A 19,287-nucleotide genomic window follows, 5' to 3' on the forward strand; every position below is an offset into this window, starting at 1 on the left:
TTGTCTCACTTGTGTGGTCAGGAAAAAATAATAACTTTATGGAAAACTGCAGTCTGCTAACGTTGTACTACAGTAACTGTAATTTCCTTTTCAACAAAATACTCTCCTTGATCAAACGCACGCGATGCAAAGGAATCTTCTTTTAACCTGGTATTTACTTGTTGAGCAGACCTTTTGATACATCATCTTAAGAAGTATGGGCCTTTCCCGAAGAGCCCGTCTATATTCAGGCCAGTCCAGGCGCATCTGGGTTGACTTCCAACCCTCCTCCCGGTTGATGTTGGTATGTGCTCTGCAATCCCCCCATCCCACCTGTAAACAATTGTGTTATGGGGGTCAACTTAAGGTGTTGTTCCGATAGTTTTTTTGCTTGGAGTGGATTCATTTGTTAATGGAGGGACTATTTGAACACAAACCCATTATTTTTTCCTTATTATAATTGCTCTCACAATAACAGTGAGGGCGTCCCATTATAGTAAGACAATGCACTCTGGTTTCCCACAGAGTGTGTAGTGTGACGATTTTGACAAACCGCAGCAAGAAGAAATGGCGAGGAAACAGTTTCCCAGTGTTCTGAGCTGTGATGCAGAGTAAAGGAATAATCTCCTTCATGCAGTTTGGAGATAATGGCATCCCCTGAACAAAGAAATCATAATAACGACAATTGCCGGGCTAATTCTCCCTAAGCGCTTAAGAATCTGATTAGGCTCCATCGCAAGAATTTGCAATCTCAGATTTGTTTTTTTTTTCCAAATTGGGAGCAAGTTCAATTTTCATTGCCTCTGATTGGATCAGCCCACTCTCGTCTTGGACTGTGACCTAGTGTGCCATTGGTCCATTTTAACACGCAAGGTATGAAACCACCATGGGGGCTACATTAGGTCTTGGATCTACAGTAAGTACCTCTCTTGAAATATGTGCAGCTATTCCAGACATTCCCCGGTCTTTAAGAGGGTTTAGTAGACGTTCAAATAATTAGGATTAGTTGAGACGTGAAAGATTAGTAACCAATAAATAATCTTTCTCTCTGGCACAATGGCTAATTACCAATTGGACTGAGAGGCAAAGGAGAAGGAGCCTGAAATAGGAAGGACAGGGAAGGACATGGACGTAAAAAAAAAAAAAAAGATGCCTCGCCAGAGGTGCTAACTTGTTTGGTGCTTGTTTACAAACATTCTGAAATGTCCATGATACTTTTTTTTTTCTTTCAGTCAAGCATGTAAATCACAAAGTATAGTACAAAAAATCATGTGAACTGGCTTGGGAAACTTTGGGGAAAGCTTTACAAACAAGTTTTTTATTTTTGTTGATTCAACTTCAAACCACCATACAAAAAATTATCCATATTTAGTAAGTTGTGGTCTATGTCCTGATATAACTTTATCAAAATATTAGGATCCCAAGTGTCCTACGGGCTCATGAATAAAAACACAGTCTGGATTACTGGCATCTTTCGTGACTACAATTATTTGCAATTTCTGAAGAAGAGTTTGTCTGTAAACCAGATCACATGAATTGGGAAATACAGATGGCAGATTGTTATTTTTGTGTGTGTGTGTGTGTGGGGGGGGGGGGGGGGGGGGGTGGAACCACTTTAATTGATTTTGATTTAATGCTCTGTCTGTACCAAGTGATTTGTTTTTCATTCAATTTTAAGAGCAGTTATTGTAGTGATTATACTCCGCTAAGGGTTAAATTCAACAAATGTCAGGAATTGTTTTGTGCAAAAAGAAATTGCCACATGGTGAGTCACCAAAAGTCTACTTTTATTTGGTATTATCCAGTCCTGTCGACTCTATCTATATCTATCTATCTATATCTATCTATCTATATCTATATCTATATATCTATATATCGATAGATCTAGATCTAGAATCTAGATCTATATATATATCTATATATATCTATATAGATATATATAGATATATATATTTTTTGGAGCGATCAGATAGCGACAGAAGTCCCTTTTACAAAGAAAGCATAACCTGTGTGCGTTTTCACCCTAAATTCATTCAAGTCTCTTTTTCATGTTTACCTCTACCTCAAACATCGTCCTTATTATCCGTCTGTTCTTCTAAGGGGGAGGTGATGCATTTCAGAGCTTATACTTGGGATTTTCCCTCTAATTATATGCTGAACCACAGTCCAAACATCTGAACTTGGCAGCGCTGAAGAGAACTTCTCTGGAGAACTCATTGTGTGCAACGTACACTTTGCACTGACTTCAAATGAGAACTGTAAAATTAATGTAGTGTTTTTCTAGCTGACAAACTGCTTGTGGTTAGCTACAAGCGGAAACTTGTCACTTTTACGAGTGAATTTTTATTGTTGATGTTTTATATGCACTCCAGAGTACACTTAAGCCTACTTTGGATTTTGGATGGGCTCTTCTTCTGACCAAACCATGTAACATTATTGAATTCCTCTATGTTATTGTTATTATTATAGCTTACCTTGCTTATCTCCTCACTTACCTGTAAGTTTTAAATTGTTTCTTCATTTATACCTGGAACACATTTTCTCAAAATAAAGCATTCGTCTCATATAGTCATTGTTTGAACTTTTTTGTTTTTCTTAATTTAATAATAATAATAATAATCATAATCATAATCATAATCATAATCATAATAATAATAATAATAATAATAATAATAATTAATGATTTCCATAGTAAAACGCCAAGCACACTCAAAACAAGTTAGTTCACGGGGCAAGAAATTAATGATTTTTACTTTAAAAAAAAAAAAATTAACAAGAGAATTTTCATTGTATGACATCACTCTCAATCAATAGATGATACAGTCTATCGTCCCAACAGTCCAAGACTGTTCAAAACTGCAATTAGAAGTGACCGATATCATCATGGGAACAGAATGCTTCATGATTATAGTCTCAAAATATTCTCTTCTATTGTTGAACTGTGATATTCAGCCACAGTTTGGGAACTTTTTAAACATCCTCCCTTTGTGTGGCAATTTGCTTTTGTCTGCTTCTGCATCCAGTCTCGCTTCTTCTTTTACCTTCTGCTGAATTTAGAAACTAAATAAAAACGACACGAGACAGGATGAGTAGAGTGCAGCACGGCCAATCAAATTCCGGCAACATGTCGTGGCCTGGGGGTAGATAGAGGCCTATTTAGTTATTTCTTCCTCTCTGGCTCATCTGTCTACGGCCTCTGACCCTTGAGCTTTGACATCTGGCCCCTAACCATACATAAATATACGTATATAAACTGAAAGCCAAACGGCGGATCAACCCGGAGGACTGCAGGTGAGTCCAAAGCATGACAACGTTCCTGGAACTGGGAAAATAAACCACTTCATTGAATGGCGTAGTTGTTGAGAGATAACCATTTACATCAAGGTGATGAATTCAACTCTCACATAGAAATCCAATTTTCACAATTCAAATTTAACTTCTTAAACAATGAAAGTAGGTTCCAATTTTTTTCCGTCTTACCTCTTTTCCATGAATCTTGAACACCCCGATCCCAACCAACCACCCACACGATTTTCCTCTTGACCCACATGAAATGAGTTTTGACCACACCACCCAGGGCAGGATGAGCCCTATTTTTCCTCCTCCAGCATGTTCCTACTTGTCCACTAATCTGTATTTCCACAAGAGGTACGGACTATTTTGGCTTTAACTAGATTTACACGCGGAAAAAGCTCTTAATAAACCAGTAAGGTATGGAAGATGAGCAAATTATATGCCTCCTCTGAATGTTTACAATATGCACAATGTCATACTCCACTCAGGAAATATTGAAGATGGAACAAACATGTGCCTTTTTATAAACTGTACGAGCAACCTAGCAAAAAATAACATTCATTACAAATACCACACACCTTAGTTTTTATGTCATTCAAGTTTAAATTGTTAACTGTTGTTGATCTTGTTGAGGCTGCTTGTTCATTTCGAGTAAGCAATAACAAAACATGAAAACTAAATCCTTTCAGCCATCTTGCATCGTGTCATGCATAACATTTTTGTCGAACATATAAGAGTTAAAAAATTTCAATGAAGTCTTGGCGGACTTCCTAAATGAGGTTGTTCACCTTTACCGCTTCCACTATTACAACTGTTAATGTGAGCAATATAAACTACATACATGTCAAATGCTCAACATCTAGTGAGTCTTTGCCAAAAGCGGTGTACTGACTCGACTCACACGTGCCAAAGGAATTTCAACGAAGCGTAACGATGATTTTGCAAACATGAAATGAGTAATAATAAGGTAATTGTATCCTCGGGGATGCTACTGTGTTTACACAGCCTCCCTACACGTACTCGCACGCCATTATGTTATTAGGTTTCAAAAAGCAGCAGCTCGCTGCCGTACGCTTGCTTTGGAAATCTGAGGACTACTGTTTGAATTTTTTACATTTCTGAGGTTGCTCTCTGCCCAAATTCATTAGTGATTGGCAGCGGCGATGAATAAAGAGCAAGATGATCTGTTTTTCTTTATCACTTGTCCGCTTGGAAGTGGCTTCCCGATGGATCGTGTTTCTGGATTGCGGCTGGATTCACATGTGGCCTGAATAAATTCAAAAGTTTAAGTGTTGTTACTCGAAGCTTGCTGCTAAATGGTGCATTGTTAATCTTTTTCTCTTTGCATGATGCTTGTGTGTGTAAATGTGCTGACTCTGCAGCAGATCCTGACCTACATTTCAACTCATAAGACCTCTTTACTACAGGAACTCATAATTATTTTGGCTAATCTAATTATGATAATCAAATACATATTGAAGCATGATATTAAAATGGCCAGATTCCAGACTCAAATGAGACCTTCTACGAAAACTGCCCCTTACCTTGTCATCCATGACTTGAACTCGAGGTGCTTCAACAAAGACAACATTGTTATGCAATCAGGTTATGTATTTTTTTTTTATCCATCCCCAGCCTGCACATAATTGGTGAGGAGGCAAGAAGAGAAGCAAGTCAGCAGTTTGACGAACAAAACAATTTCAATTCATAGAATTTGTACAAAATCATTGAAGTAAACAAAAAACTACTAAAACTGCCTCCAACATTTGAAAGTTCCAACGTTCTTAAACTGGTGTAAAAACAAGTTAAAAGCTAAAATAATGCAAAAACTGTAAACAGCATAAAAAGAGCTGCTATGCAATCACACCCTTCAACGCTTTTATGACTTTTTTTTCTCCCGCTGTTGATCCAAATGAATGCAGCAGGTGTCTTCTGTCCTTCTCCTAATTTGACACATTGTGAACCATCTAAGGTTCACTGCTCACCATCTATGTCTATCACACAGACTGACTGAAAACAAGTTTCCTTTCAGAAAGTCAACAAAAAGAAGCGGAAAAAGCACAGCTATTTGTTTGGAAAGGGAACGAAGCAGAGCAGAAAGCACGGTCAAATAGTGAAAAAAAGGCAGACTGTGGAGGTGAAAGCTCCACAGTACGGAGACAATAAGTGATAAAGGGGAGCCAGGAGCTGTGCGATGTTAAGGTGAGCTCTGGGGTCAAATAGTTCCTCAACACAAGCCAGGAGGACCACACAGACGACCAAACACCTTACTATTTGAAGAATGGATGTTTTCTTAGTGACGCTTTTTGCCACGTGACACTTTTTCTATACGAGATGATATGTTTGGTGCGACTGAGAACAGCTTCACATGCTCACCTTCCCATGACGATACGAGTTCAAGTCTGTGAATACTCTCCTAAAAATAAGAGGAAACGCAAACCACACACCTCGAGTCTTTCTGAATTCAATAAGCATAAGTGTCTCAACATGCATTGCATTTTAATTTAATAAACTAATTGTTCATTGTAAGTCTGTAAATACTCGTGGCCTTGAATGTGACAGTGAGCAGAGAACATTATTGAATTGTCTTAAATGACAGAGAGGATTAAATGCTTGGATAAAAATAAGTTTTTGCAAGGACTGTGAGTGTGGAGGACAAACCAAAAGGATTTAGGAAATGGAAGAAATTTACCCCACCCATCATCATTATCTGAATAAAGGCCTGGCGTCATAGATCGACCTAAGGGAGCCACAGAACAAGTTTAAGTATCGGACCCATGACCATTGTTACTGTAAAACAACATTTTCATGTGCAATTTGGACCTCTTGGAACATATTACATAACTTATCTCTCACCAACCGCACCCATGATGTTTGAAAGAAGCGGTACGAACAAAAAGTCCACATTGAATTAGTGGTTCGAGGTTGAAGGAAAATGTGAGACAAAATGGGATTTCCCTGGAAGTGTCAAAGGATTGCGGGGAAAAATGTGCCAATGACGTTTAATGCTGCACATCTGTTTGGGCGTAAGAGTTAAAGGGTAGTAGTTGTCATATGTAAAGTTGTATTTTGTTGCAGGAGAGACATCAGATGGCGCGGGAAAATTGCAGAAGATAATGGCTCCTCTGCTAGCAGTGAAGAATGGAAAGGTTTTCTTAAAATTCCATTCAAAGGTTATATAGAAAACATAAAATTATAAATCTTGTCTTTGTCATGTATTGAATAGAATTATTTATTTATTTATTTATTTATTTATTTATTTATTTATTTATTTATTTATTTATTTATTATATCTATATTTATAATAACGTGAAATGTTTTGCTTAGGTTAACAGATTTTGAATGTTTTTGTTGCATTTCTGAAAATCTTTCTTATTTTTTCTGTAAATAACAGACAAGAAGATAAAGAAGGGAGTGCCGTGGCAGAGGTCTATGGTAGTACCCGACTGAACGGTCATCCAGGTTCCCACTGGAATAGAATTTACAGTAGGCTAGAAGAAGCAAATGTGTGAGGTCATGTCTGTGTTTTGCTCTCACTGTTTTAACAAGTCGCTTATAAAAACTGATCGCTGGAGTCAGATTCAGAAAAACAAACGCGGATGGAAATATGACTGCAGAACCAAATCAAAGCAAGCTATGACGAGAAGGATGGTTAGGCTGAGATTCTGATGTTTAAGAAGGAATGACAAGAAACTTCAGTGGGCTTTTTGAATGGACGCTTGTTTGGATTTTTATATGTCCCCTTTGACTAGCTGGCAAGCAGTCGAGGGTGTACCCCCACTTTCCACCCAAAGTTAGCTGGGTTAGGATCCGGCTCACCCGCAACCCAAATGAGAATAAGTGCTATAAGAATGGTTATTTACAGTTGATTTTTATCTTTCTACTTGTCAAAACAAAAACTGAGAGGGAAGATAAATCAATTTGATGTATTTACAGTATTGAAGCAACCAGCCCCCTCAAGGTACTTTTGATTTGGATCAGTTTATGAACTTGTGATCCCTAATGATGAATGAAATTCTATTTACTGTATTTGAGCCAAGTGCAGAACAACGGACAATCATCATGCTTGTTCACACGCTGACTGACAAGTCACTGTGATTGATTGGACATTGGAAATGAAATGATTGGGTCTTAAATATAATCTCAGCAGCCCTGATACAGTCAAGCAAACTGTGTCGATGTAATTGCCGTTAAGGTGCAGCCATCATCCAAAAAATTAAGCCATTTCAAATCTATTAAACGGTGAGCACAGGATGCAAATATGGCAGAACTAGAAAATGAAAGAAAGTTCTTAGAAAGTGGTATTCCCTGCGTAGCACATCGCGTTCATCCAATGCTTTGTTAAGATTTGCACCCTTTTCAGTCTGCCTCTGCCGTACATATAATAGCAAGGTCATGGTGTGATGGCAGTGGAAGGTATTGGCTGGTAAGGTGTGCGCAGCTGTGCTCTTTGCTGAAAAGTTCAGTGAGAATGAAAAATGGCTGAGTTAGTGACTGTGGGGGGAAACCCCCCCCACACACAAAACCAACAGAACGTGCCAAAACGCGTAACAGTACAACAATACAGCGGATTAGCTGGAGAGTTAAGGTCATCTCACATCGTCAAATACTCTACAAGAGCATCCCATTCAATCTGCTCCTTTTTGCTGCCCATTTGTCTCTGTCACTAGACGCTACCACCAAATTTTACGCCTTCGAGGGTAGCCACCTTTCTACATACTGAAGACATCATTCATAGCAGTGGAAGGGCAATTTAAAAAAAAAAAAAAGTTTCAAAATCAACATCTATTGACATATTCCTTTTGTTTCTGGTAGACCAGGGAAAATATCAGCACCACAGAAGATGAGGACTGTAAGAATTCCAAAGCTTTAAAGAACCTCAAAAATTCTTAATGGAATGATTAGCCAAAAAAGAAAAAAAACTTTCCCAAAGTGATGGAAAAGACTTTGAAAAAAAAACTCATGTGCTCATGAAGCCAAGGTCATCTGTGAAACTTGCTTGGCTTCTTCGGAGACGGGTTCATTAATCTTCGTGGATGCAACTCATGATGATGACAGCTGCAAAATAAACCCAGAAGTCAACAGAATCCTTCCTTTTGCCAATTTCAAGAAAAGGCTCCCAAACTTAGCAGGAGTTCCTCCATCAAGCCACAAAATGAGGACAAAACGTACTGCCAAGGTTTTGCAACAACTATAAACGCAAATACTAACAGAACGCATATTTTGCAAAGCAAGAAATTTGTCTAAAATGAAACCGTGCATGAGTAAAAGTGTTTAAGTTGAGTGACTAACATAAAATGTAATAAATGTGTGGAGGAAATGGGCAAATGTGTCAAAGAAAAGATTATGTTAATAGAAACAAGAGGGTTCCTACTTCGAGTAACTTGATGAATTTAGCATGTTGAGGTTATAAAAACTTGCAGTAGTGTGACATGATTGTGAACTGGTGGCCTTTTGGTTGGGGCTCATTAAGCAGTACCCCCCCCATCCCACCCCAAGTGTGTGTAACCGTTACTGGTTCTTGTTAAACAGTTAGACATTCTTTGACCGCAGCAATCGTATATTAGGAATAAATTGCTCTTGTGGCACCATGGCGTGGGTTTAATATGAGCCACATGCATAAGAACGTGCACATTCTGGATTAGAAGCAGATCAGGAAACTTAAGTTCTTGAATGGTGAAATGCATCATTAAATGAGGAACAGCAGACTGGGAAGCGACAAACCAGTATACATACAGTGATTTCCCGCAAGCATTTTTGTTACCGTTACACTGCTTGTTCAATAATTTAGATCAGGTATTCTCAAAGTGTGGCACAGGTTTTTTTTTTTTCTTCACAATAAGTTCTATACAGCCCCCATCAGTCTAAACATGGTATTCTGATTAATATTGCGTTTGCAGGATATGAATTATAGGCAGCTAAATCCACCTGTTTCATCCACTTTAGGGAGCGGCCATTTTGCCACTTGCTGTCGACTGAAAATGGCATCACACTTGAATAGGGCTGTTTTCTGGCTTTGGTCAAACTCAGGGGACCACCAAACACAGCTCATCTTGCAAACGTCACATGACCAAAGTCAGAATAGAGATGAGCCATGATTGGTCATTGTCCGAACCTTTATCAAGTGTGATGTTATTTTCAGTTGATGGCAATTAGCAAAATGGCCGTCCGATGAGATAATAAACATGGATGGATTTAGCTGCTTAATTCATATTTTGCAAATGTAATATTATTAGTAATCAAAATGCTATGTTTATTCGAGAGGGGGTGCATAGAATTATTGTGTAGAATTTATTTTACTTGAATTCCCCTTTAAAGAGTTACAATACAGCAACTATTGATGCTAATTGTTAGCCCGTCTACTCCAGCAAATGCACTTTTATGTGCCATTTGTTAAAACGTCTTTCTTTAGATTTATCCAAGTAATAAAACAAAGCAAAAATCCATATTGGTATCTGAATAGCTCGACATGAAACTCAACACATGAAAACAGTTTAAAGATACCCTGACCAATAAAAAACCTAAAACTGATCTCATAAAGTGTCCAAAACCACTGAATAAAATGACATGTGAATAAATGCTGTCACTACTTCTATTGTAGAAGAATGTCAATGACACTTTTGTTGACATACTTCCCGCATAATTAAAATGTGGGCCCTCTTAATTTGGCTTCTGCTCCCTCGAAGGTCACTTAGTCCTGGTGTCATTTGTTTACCACAAGATGATATCAGCAGTGCAAAGCGAGTTCACAGGAAAGATGAGCTCACTGACATGACAATACAAGTTCTGTTGGCCATTGTTGACATTCGTCTACTTCCTTTTTACCCTGTTTTTTTTTCCACATCTTTTTTTTTTTTCGAGACAGCCCGTGCAGTGATTCTATGTGCGTGAGAGAGAGGACGATAGTGAAGCGAAGATAGAAAAAGTGTGAATAAAAGTGGCTGTTGCTAACAGTGATCTCACTGCATCTCATAGCATCATGTAATACTCTAAAATGTCATGAAAGGTCCTCTCCGGGGATTATGCAAAATGACATCATTTGGTTTGCGAAAGGAAGTCATCTCATCGATGACACAGTGGCCATCAGCCTCCATATTTTCTCATACGACTGGTACTGTACATACAAAAGTGGCTACAATAATACAACTTCACTCAGACATGGACACAGATGTCTAAAGATGAATAATCCTGAAGAGTCCATTTTTATTTAAAAAAAAGATGACCTTGGAAGCAATCAAAATGACAGTTTCTTGCAATTGGGATCAATAAAGTTTCAATCAGTCCAAAAGATAACAATGACAAAGGTGTTAAGGACATTTTTGAACCCGCACATATGTAGTTGTGATGGTGACTTGAGAGATCAGCACATTTTTTGGTGATAATTTGAAGCTTTTGTCAGGTCACGCTGTTAAAACCCGCACCTGCGCTTCCTTCCATTGCCGTCTGTTTTCCCTCTAATCCATCTCGCTCTCTCGTCAGTGCCCTTGCAGGTGTGTTTGCTTTACGACAGAATTAAACGTTTAAATTGCGGTTCCGCTGTTTTCCCCGCCTCCTCCGGTGCGTCGGTGTGAAAATGAGCAAGCTTGGTCAAGATCTAACAAAGCCACTCGTAAAAAGTCTGCGCCGGAAATGAGCACTTAAATGGCAATCAACATTTATAGTAGCGTCATTCATAGAATAACTATTACCGATGGAGGCCGTAAAATAAAAAAAATGAGCATGATAACTGTGTCCTGTTTATCATTGGGCTTAAACATGAATGTGTTTAGACATGAAAACACGACTGCATTGGCAGCTTAAGCATTTGGCACATTTTCTCGGTATGTTATTTGTTTCTGTTTATTGCACATTCACATTCTTTTCCATGTGCACAAATGGGACACTGGTGGAAATGTTACTGGTTTGTGTGTGAGCGTTTACATAATCTTTTTTTGCCTCCTGGGGAATACTCACCTTCCTCTCCATCATCCTCTGTCCACTCCCAATCCACCCGCCCCCATGCCGCCCACTTTTTAGGAGGGGTTCTATGGATCCTATGGGGGGTTTTGGCAGTTTTGGGGCGCATCTGGCACAAGTTCCCAGTCTTTAACAATGGCAATAAGCGCCCACAATGGCTGAGCCTTTCTCTCCGCCTCTTCTGCAGCGCTTCAATCTTTCATCTGATCCTCTTGGCACCCGTTGTTTCCCCTTTATTTTGCTGTCTTATCCCCTTAGCGCACATTCACCCCCCTTCTTCCACCAGGCATTCATTCTACCTTTGCTTCCATGCCTTCCTCCCACCCATATTCTCCCCCTCTTCTCACATTTTTTGTCAAAATCTCACTCTCCCCTTCTCCCCTGGGGAAAACTCCCCAAGTTGCTTCGTTTTTCATTTGTCGGTCAACCCCCACACCCCATCCTAAAATTTCCCAATCATTCTTCTGCCTTTAGGACTTTAAAAGGCAAAACAATAAAAAAAAAACGTTAATGCTGTTTATCTCTTTATTTGCTCGTGATGAGTTTTGATTTATATATATTTTTTTCATCAGATTAAGTAGACTTGTTTCTTTACAACATTGGAAAACCGAATCGTGAAAGCTAATTCATCTAGATATTTTTTTAACAACAGTATACTATATAAGGAAATCTCATCACGGCCCATTGGGTGGAGGTTTAGTTCTAGACATTTGAACTCGATTTCAATATGAGGGTATCAGCTTCCATGCATTTTTTTTGTCGTTATGCCGCCACAACCCTCGTAAACAAAAATCAGAATCAAGTCACCACTTTTTTCCATTTCAAAGTACTTTGGTCCTGACTCCATTGTGGTGGTAGCTGTGTATTATCTCCATTGGCGACTGTTATTTTCCTCCTCTAAATCATGGGGCATATTCACAAACTTTCATTAGCGTTGTTCACATTCAGTGCACATTCAGTGTCCATCATTCCTGCACGGTGCTAAGAATCCAGGACAGGCTGATTCCAAAAGAAAACAGATGATAATAGAAGCAGACACAACTGAGAGACAAGAGTCAAGGACAGAACACTGACAAGAAAAAGAAAGCAAGGACGGATGAGAGAGTGTCGCCAAAAGAAGTAGCGGCACTTAGAAAAACAAGAGAGGATCACCAAGGTCAGGACAAAGAAAAAGATGATGGCATGGAAGAAAATAAAGGGAAAGAATAACACAGATATCAGATAGTAGGCTTAGTTACCAAATAAGCATGTTGATACACTATTCTTTTGTGTGTACAGAAGGCATTTTCTCAGACTGCTTCCAAGTATTTTGGAGGAGTTTGGGGTGTTGTGTCTTGCTACTTATCAACATTTAAGTGTCCTTGGCTACCACTGGGAAAACACACACCGTCTGATGAAAATCGCAGCAGGACGTAAATATCCTTTTATTTCAGAGAAAAGAATACACTGGTGTACAGAGAAGTCAAAGACTGTTATTTGGATAGATTCAGAACCACATGTGTCAATTATCTTTTTTGCAGTGATAATAGAAAGTAAAAGCAAAATGACTCTCGGAATAAATCCTTTAATATTAGCTGGAATTTGGTTTTTCATACAATTGATATGGACAAAATTGGACAAACAAAACATTCCATATAACATTGGTAGTGCTCTGGTGTGTTTTGGGATGTGACTTGCACCCAGTTGCACAAACTGTGCTTGTTTCCCACGGAGCGGTGCAAATGAATTTGGGCTGTGAGTTCAGGGCTTATCTGCCTGTCATGTCATAACAAACTCGAGCATGTGGAAATGCAAGTGCTATGTGTGTGCATCCCTGATGCTGCATATTACATGTAGAATATATAAAACACATTTCCTTTGACAACATGCAAAGCTTAAGGTCACATACGGTCCTTTCAACCACTTCCTGGTGAGATTATACACAAAAGCACACTTGATCCACAGAGTGTAAGGTTGAGGGTTTTGTTTTATTCGCTATTTGTTTGTTAAGATGACTTCAATAAAATACCCAAGTAATTCCAATTGTTTCTGACAAAGAACCATGTTTACTTGGATTTCCTGGACTGAACTGTGCCATTTGATGGAGATAAGGTTCAAATGGTAGGAAAAAAAAAAAATCCAGTCACATTCCAGATCAGAATGTATAGGAATTCCCAATTTTGGTACAATTATATTCCAGTAGATCAAAGAGAGCGAGTTTTGATACGATATCAGAAAGATAAGCAAAGTTTTAGTCTCTGTCCGTCAGCACATGAAACAAACAATCCCTTGAGGTCACATTCCCTTAAAACTTGCCGTGGTCGTGTTATCTGGAAGGTCGCTGTGGCAGACCCCATGCCTCTGAGCAGTCATTCATTAAAACACATACTTGTAACCATACATAACAATCATCTCAATAGGCAGGAGAATCAAGGGTGTAAATAACAAAACAATTAGTTAACAAAAACTATATCTGTAAATCAATAATAAAGATCAGAAAATACCACGAGAAGATACAAAACGTGACATGTTTATCTTTTTATCTCATAAAACTATATTGTTTTGGGGAATGAGGCAGACATGTCACTGAAGATGACGTCATGCCATTGCCGCGCATAATAATCAGCCGTCTACGTTGTTGAATTACAACAATTTGCTTCATGTTTCAAGTGGGATTAATTTAAAGTCAAATATTAAGTCATTACTGTTACTCAAAACAATTTTTCAGATTCATAGACAAAAATGTGTTCAAATAAATTCCAGGAAGTTGTTAGCTATTTCCGAATGTTTTTTCTGCTTGTATCCTCTTTAAATATCCAAAATTCCGGACAAAGTAGGAAAGAGGAGCAAGCAATTTAAAGTATTCTGTAGCCCCCCCCCCCCTTTTCACTATCATTCATCCCTGTGCTGTGGACCACTGGCTTGGTTCTGGTATCCAGTTGACCTCCAGGCCTGGGAGAGTGGCCCAGAACTGTCTGGCATTCATAGCTGAGCACAGGGAACACTTTGTCCTTCTCACTTCATTCTTTCCTGCTTTTGTTTCCATTTTCTGTCATTGAGTTTGGTGGCTTTTCGTGGATCGCTGATTTCTATCTCAAGGAGAGTCACTGAAACCTTTGACATTTAGCAAGCATACCATTGGTCTGATCTTTAAAGTAAAAACGTCATGTAAAGGTAAAAATGTCATTCTGCAGAAATTCCACACCTTCATCACCACCTGGATACAAATTATGTGCAGTATATGGACAGTGACAGAGCTTTGTAGATTCCCAGTTTACCATGATCTTATAGCATTAAAACTATAAACTAATATAGCATTCAAGGGTTTGCAGACCTTCTACAAGGCCAAACAGTCTTGAAAGCACTCTCAAAACCCGTTTGATTGAAAAACATTACTTGCCACGTGATCTGTTCTGCTCCAGTCCAGTAGATGGCATTAACAAGAAATTTAGAATCGATTTTAGCTGCCACATTCAGCACTCTCCTGGATCAGGCACATCACTACCAAACTCTGTAAGCGTGTAAACATTTCCAGTAGTAGTGGAAACTAGGTTTTTAGATGTGTGAATATAAAAGAGAAGTTTTATAACTAGATTTGAGTAGACTAGATACAATCGTTGGAAACGATGCTTAAAATATTTGAAATGGGACAATGAAGTCCTTGATGATTTCCACCGATTATTCTTGGTTTCTTTGTCCACTTAAAAGACAACAGCTCCTTCAGTTGCCTTTGCAAAATTGATCAAACAAATGTTTGTTTCAAATCACTGGTCTTCCATTTGCTAAGTGGAAGATGCCCAGTGGCATACACCGTGGTCTTTTAGGAAAGTCAAAGGTTTTACAGCCAGGCACATGCACAGACATGCACGTGCACACATGCTTACCAACTCTTTGCATTATTAAGGTTTCTGGCTGCCAAGCATACACACACACACACACACACACACACACACACACACACACACACACACACACACACACACACACACACACACACACACACACACACAAAACGAGCAAGGTAAGGTGGTTTTGTAACTGATGCAGCTGTGTGCTCTGCTGGGCTGTAAAATTATTTAAGACTCTAATGAATCTAACACACATGCATTCTTATCAGCTTACAAACACTCCAGCGATTCAAATGCACCTGTTTGCTGTGTGTGTGTGTGTGTGTGTGTGTGTGTGTGTGTGTGTGTGTGTGTGTGTGTGAAAGAGAGAGTGTGTCCCGACCAGGAAAAAAAATGGGTTTCTCTTCATACTCTTCATTTTTGCTTCCTTTTGTAGGGAAGAAGTGTGCAATCATCCTCCAATCAAATCTACTTGTAAATACAGCCTCTTTTTCATATTTATACAGAATATCATATATATCACAAATATCACATGTGCTGCAGTGTTAGTTCTTTGGTCAAGCAGGAAGCAAAAGCAGAATCCCCAGGACATGAATCATTAATGTGCGTGTGCAAGTGTGTGTGTGTGTGTGTGTGTGTGTGTGTGTGTGTGTGTGCGAACTCTTTGAAGAGTATCACAACAGACCTTTTTTTAGTGTAAGGCATGAAATATTTATACGTGATAGTAAGTATTCATATAATACTATGACACTAGATTGTGTTACATTTGCAGGTGATTATTTGAGTAGCGCTTACACCAAAAACAAATGCATTCTTTTCAAGTGGTCTGACAGTATACAGTATTCACACTTGCTTGAGAATTTCGTGGGATGTGAAACTGTTCATTTTCAGTGTCTTTGTGAGTGACACACACAGATACGTATACAGATGACTAGTCAAATAATTATATTTGACTGACATGAGCACATTGCCCTGTGTACGCTGTATTGATTGATGTAAAGAAAGGACAATGCAGTGTAATGGAGGGCGGATGTGGAAAATTCAAAAAAGTGGGCGGCTGTAGGTTGGGACAAAGGACAGACCAAACTACGTGCAGAGTGCATGTTTATGAGCCATGTGTGTGAGATCGATGTTCAGCGTGTGTGCGTGAGAGGCCAGACGTCAGCATTGACAATAGCCTGCTGAGACCTGGGAGGTGGTCGGCCTCGTTAAAAGAGGCCTTGAACAAACACAGAGCAGCGGTAAAAGTAGGGAGGGAGCGATGGATAGATGTGTGTGATGTTAAATCACGTTAGAGGGAATCAAAATGATAATGATGGTGGTTTGTCAACATGACAATAAACAATGTGTTTGGCACAGAATCACAATAATGGCTGTAATCAACAAAAAATGTGTTTAGCAAAAGTGACGTATGTGTTAACATGTGTTACTAGCTAAAAGAAGGTAACATGTAGTACTTAAGGGAGAGAAAAAAGCCACCAAAAGAGATTTGATGCAAAACTCAAGGGAAATTGGAAATTGATGCTTAACTATTAAAGGCAGAGGAAAGATGGATGAAAGTGAAAATGATTTACAAGGGATGAGTAATTTCAGATAACGCAGAGGAATCGATGTGAAAAAAAGAAAACCACAGGCTCCTTTCAGGAAAAGGTTAGCAATGACTGAGGAGAGAGGGGCAGGGTCAAGTGAATGTACGTGCGGGCGCCCCAGATAGAGAAGCACAAAGAGACAAAGACATCCACTATTTTCTTTAATGAATAAAATGGCGGGAAATGTGCTTCCTACATGTGTTTGGTGGGAGTCAGACGATAGTATAGGAGTAGCACATCAATAACTGATGAATTAATTATGAGCAAGCATATTTCTAAATAGAGTGTAAGAAGGATGTCCTTTTGTGTTCCAACTGGCGGGTGAGTTGGATCCTTTCCCAGTGGACTCGAAAGAGGCGTGCTACACCCGGGACTGGTCGCCAGTCAATCACAGAGCATAGACAAAACAACAATTACAGTTTTCGTTTAACCTCGCATGCATGTTTTTGGAACGTGGGATGAAGCTGGAACGCTGACACCAAACGAAAGGCGGGAACTGAGATTGGAAATCAGAATCCGAGACAGATGTTCGAACTAAATTATGCATTGTGCCGCCCACAATAATTCTATTTCCAGAGACAATTATCTGAAAATCCAAGTCAAGGAAATAGTCATCAATGTATAAGGCTCCACCGGGGAAACTTTAACGGTGAGATCTTCAGCTGTGTACCAGATCCAAATGGGGTTGAAGACAAATGACATTGTGTTAAACATGCCACACAAGGACAGTGAAGGAGCCACTTCACCTCTAGACAGCGACGGCAGTAGAATGGAGGGCAGCTGGAAGAGGTGCGTGTCACACATTGAATTGCTTTCCTGCCTTGTTAAACATTTGAGTCAAGTGTTGTCTACACATTTTAATAGAAATGAAGTTGCTTGTTTGTAATGGCTAGGCGTGCATATTGGTGTTTTGAAATAGTTATTAGGCCTATTGAGGGCTGTGAAATAAATCTCTCCATTGTTGTTGCGCACCTTTATATCATGAAGGTGTGTGATTCTAGTTGGGAAAATGGGAATGGGGCTTTAGAAAAAAGGTGGGAGCAAGACAAAAAGGAAGGAGAGAAATAGTCGAGATCCACTCCTGTGTGGCGTCCCACCCCCTCCTCTCTCCAAGAGGACGGACAGAGAGGAGCAAAACCACGCGTGCTCTCCCGGCACAGGACTCCGGGAATTCCGGGAGCCTTTGGAGTTGTGTCGACTCATACACCCAAAGGCAAATACAATGCAGCTGTAAAAATCCCAGCAGGACTCTGAGAAAGGAGTATAGTAGTGAGTTGAAAAAAAAAATTCAGAATACAGTTCCCTTTTGCTTCCTCGTGGAGTAATTGGCACCTGCTAGGGGGAGTCAGAGCGAGCTGACGACATAGGCGGAACACAAGCCAGAGGAGCTTCTGGTGACAAAGGTGAGACATACCTTTACTGCTGGGCCTTTGCCCTTTCATATCAACTGCCTTATATGTTTTGTCGTGCAGAGGTTCGTCTGTAATGACTAACTGATGGAGGTAGTTTTGTATGTGTTTGTGTAAGAGAGAAAGAGCGAGATAGTGAAGGTGCGTGCAGGTGTGTTCAATATCTGCATTCTATTGGTCTGACGGAATAGGTCAACTTGATTAAAGTTTTACAAAGTCACATTAAACATTATTGGAAAAAATATGAATGACTTGTGATGGTTGTTTGTATATTTCATGCATTATTTGATGTTTCATAGCTGAGAGAGCTTAATCTGTCACTGCTAGGCTTGCTATTTGTTTGAATTCTTAAGCTTGACAATTACTCAGTTTTTTCAGACTATAAGTCACACTCGAGTATAAGTCGCATTTTGGGGGCAAATTCCTTTCGCAAAAACAAAGACCAAGAAGAGTAACACTTTATAGCAACGGAGTATAAAATGCTTGCAGTCAGCGTGAAAAAAAACGAGAACCACTTGTGAATAAACAAATGAAAATGTTAGATGGCCTTCGATCCGGCTGTCCAACCACATCCTTGAGTTTGAGTAGAAATGGACTGAATTTGGTAGTACAAGTCCTTACAGGACATTGCAATCTCCACAAGCACTTGCAACCATAAATTTTAGATGCGAGTGCCGCAGGTTGGCAGTGAACTCAGCACTTTGACAAATCAAAACAGAAGTGTCAAGCTTTTGAATTTCACTCCCAATTGATGTTTACTGAGGAACCAAATAGCCTTGATTGAGGAAGGTCTGTTTAATGCTGCTAACCAATACAAAACACCATTGATGGGCTAGCAAATAGCATCAGTGTCATAAACCTTCAAGCAACATATTTGAATACAAATGGTGGAGCAACACACATAGACAGTCAATATAACAATACCCACAAGCTAAAAATGAATGACATATCTATTCATTGCGGTACTTTTGTCCTGGATTTGTGTGTGAGTATTGTGACATCATAAACTTAAGCTCCTCTGCCAATTTTGTCCCCTTAACTTAATTTGAAGCTTCGTTGCTTTCTGATGGTTAGCTCCAAAATCCATATCTTGGGTCTTTATCCTCTTCTCCACCTTTTACTATCATCTCCCATCGTAAAGTTTCACGTGTATGTTTTTTCCACTTTGTTGTTTTCCATGTGAAGCAAAGAATCGGCATCTTTTCCCATCCTTAGTTGATGTTTTCCCACCCT

At 39.3% G+C, this 19,287-nt stretch overlaps 1 protein-coding gene across 1 annotated transcript in view; it reads left to right on the forward strand.

Annotated features, from left to right (window-relative positions):
• Positions 1-17,741: 17,741 nt before the first annotated feature.
• Positions 17,742-19,287, forward strand: part of sema3b (sema domain, immunoglobulin domain (Ig), short basic domain, secreted, (semaphorin) 3B) — a 46,544-nt gene continuing 44,998 nt past the window's right edge. Inside the window, exon 1 of the mRNA XM_085910130.1 lies at positions 17,742-18,048. The gene's annotated coding sequence lies outside the window, so the exon portion shown is untranslated. The remainder of the gene's footprint in view (positions 18,049-19,287) is intronic.

The sequence above is a fragment of the Syngnathus leptorhynchus genome, chromosome 1 (genome assembly GCF_054491065.1).
Source record: "Syngnathus leptorhynchus isolate UIUO chromosome 1, UIUO_Slep, whole genome shotgun sequence".
NCBI lineage: Eukaryota > Metazoa > Chordata > Actinopteri > Syngnathiformes > Syngnathidae > Syngnathus > Syngnathus leptorhynchus.